We start from the raw sequence: 2,827 nt of genomic DNA, 5'->3' as shown, positions 1-2,827 counted from the left end.
AGAAAGTGGGCAGTTCCTCAAGAGACAGTGTGGGGTCAGCAGGATCTCCTGGCTCTTACTGTGAACAGATGACCATTGGAGCCTATGAGTGACGACGAGATTAAGCATGGTTTCTTTGAGTTTTTTCTTTTTCTTCTTTTTTCTACCCATCCACCCTCTTTCCCTCTGGTGCTACATCCCAGTGAATCCTGGTCAACCTTAGGAAGGGGACAACATTCTTCTTCAGCTCTACCAAACATTACACAGCCTGCTGCATTACAGGGGCTTCCTATGTATTCAGTTTATTCTCCAGTCTTCCAAAACAAGGGGAGTTGTGTGAAGTCCATTCTGAGATCACATCACCAGCAAGGGGCAGAGTCAGAATTCTGTCCATGGCTGATCTGGGGCAAAGGCCCTTCCGCTACAACAATGCAGTCTAGGTGCCACTGTCCCCAGCTAGGAGCCCTGGGTTGCCAGTCTGCTCTGTATCACGGTTCATCCTCTTAGGGACAGCAATTCTGTACGTGCTGTCCTACACCCAACAAAGCTAAAACACTAGAGGGTCAGCATTCCTAGGTGACTGGATCACCTGGAGAGAGTTGCCACTACTCCAGGTCCAGTCTCATACCATACCACACCACACCACACCACACTGGGGGATTATTTATGTTAATAGAATGATGGTAATCCAGTGGAAAAAGAAACAACATCTGCTGTACCCTTTACATGTTGCTCCCTGAGGCACTTCCACAGACCTCTTGAGGCACACCTCATAGTGCTCTGAAAACCACGGATCTTGTGCAAAATTTGGAGTCTAATGGTGGGCCTTTCAAGCACAGAATAATAAGAGGGAGGACCTCATTGAGGTCCCCATCAAATCATATCAATCTTCCATTTTCTTACAGTATGGGGAAAGCTGCATCCCACTGAGACCCCCCAGTGTGCGGTCCTCAATTTCCCAAGGTAGGGAGTTCAATTATTCAATGGAGAGCACACTCTTTTTCTTTTTTTAAATTAATTCATTTATTTTAATTGGAGGATAATTACTTCAGAATATTGTGATCGTTTTTTGCCATACATCAACATGAATTGGCCATAGGTTTACCTGTGTCCCCTCCATCCTGAAGCCCCCTCCCACCTCCCTGAGAGCACACTCTTGAGGACCACAACCACAAAAGGCTGGCCCATCCTTCCTGTGCCAAGCATAAAGAGGGACTCTCTTTTTCTGTGACTCCAGTGTGAGGAAATGTACTGACATCCTGCCAGTGGGGGCCAAGGTGGGATTTACTTATATCCACAATTCTGCCAGTCGATTTTGTTCTTCACTGCCCATCCTCAGACACTCCTGGTCTCAACCACAGACAAAAGACAGGCAGACAGAGAAATTGCCCGTACTCACTTGTTGGATTTAAATGTGTGCTGAAAGTAGTGGACAAGGGAGTGGAGGGAAGTGACATGATTTGAGATATGTTTTACACGGGACAGATAGTCTTAGGTGCACCAGAGTGGAGGGACAAAGAGGGGCCAAGGCTGATACCCCGGTCTCCAGCTTGAATGACCTGTGGCCTGGGGTTGCCATTCACCAAAGCTAGGGATCACAAGTGAGAGGCTGAAGACATCAGGTCTAGACTTAGACTCTTACTAAAATTCACAGAGCTGATGGGATGGTGGAAAGCTACCTTAAATATGCTTGCAATGACAGAGGAAATCAACAACATTCCATGCCACTTGGGAGTGCATACATATGCTGTTTCACTCCTTTATTTTTCTACATACATGATACTGCACATAAGAAGTGTGTTATGTTTTGGGGTATGGTGTGAAGGTGGGGTTCAGACTCAGTGGTAACACTACCAGACATGTGATCACCAGTGGGCATTTAATAATGAAGAGTTGTAACAGTTACCATCCATTGCAATGGGCTAAAAGCAGCTCCGTTTCTTCTGCCATTGACGAGCTGGGTTGGACTTGTACCACTCTCAGTGCTTTCTAATATCTCCCAGTGCTGTTGGATTTACCTCGTCAGTATCCACAGCATTCCTGGAGGGTTGAGAGGGACTTTGGGGTTGGGGGGAAGGGTGAGTCCAGGGACTTACTGGAACAACAGCTTCTGTCTCACAGAGAGGCTGTGAGGATTAAGTGGGATGCCCTTTCCACAGAGCAGCAGGTGTTGAACCAGGCCCAGAGCCCACAGAGCAGTTTCTTTGAGGTCAGGCACTTTGGGCAGGCTTTGGATCTCATTTGTGCCCCCATTCCCCTCCCCCAACCTGTCCCAGCAGCCATCTGCGTGAAAATCACGAATACACGCAATAGCTGAGAGCTTGCAATGAGGAGAGCTATGGGCTGCTGAAACGATTGCTGGAGATACATAACACATCTCCTTCCCTTTTAACCCAGCTAAGGTCAAAGATCTCCCCCCAACCCAACTCTGTGAAATGAGGGCCAGAACTATCATTTTGGTTTTAGAGAAGTGACCAGGAGAGAGTCAGTTACTTCACCAAAGTCACAGTCAGGGATGGGTCTGGTCCTGTCCCCCATATCGCCTTCTGTCCAGCGGGCCTGTTATCATGTCCCATTCTTCTGAGATACCTTGTCTCGGAGGTTAAAAAGTAGGCATGCGCCTCGACGGGTAAAAGGCTCTAGTTTTGCTATGTGCTTTATTCCTTCTATGCCTGGGAGGAGGCAGATGTGAACGGGCTTTAGTGTTGGCTGACAACCTGTCATGGACCCAACTCATTACACAGCTTTTTATTCTTGCACACACGTAGGTGAGGATCTCAGGTTGGCATCAGGAAGCAAATCACTGCAGCTTCTCAAGGACTTGTTTTCAGTTATTGACAGTTGGGGT

The sequence above is a fragment of the Bison bison genome, unplaced genomic scaffold, assembly GCF_000754665.1.
Source record: "Bison bison bison isolate TAMUID 2011002044 unplaced genomic scaffold, Bison_UMD1.0 scf7180017847631, whole genome shotgun sequence".
Taxonomy (NCBI): Eukaryota; Metazoa; Chordata; class Mammalia; order Artiodactyla; family Bovidae; genus Bison; species Bison bison.
This window is presented reverse-complemented; position numbering follows the sequence as displayed.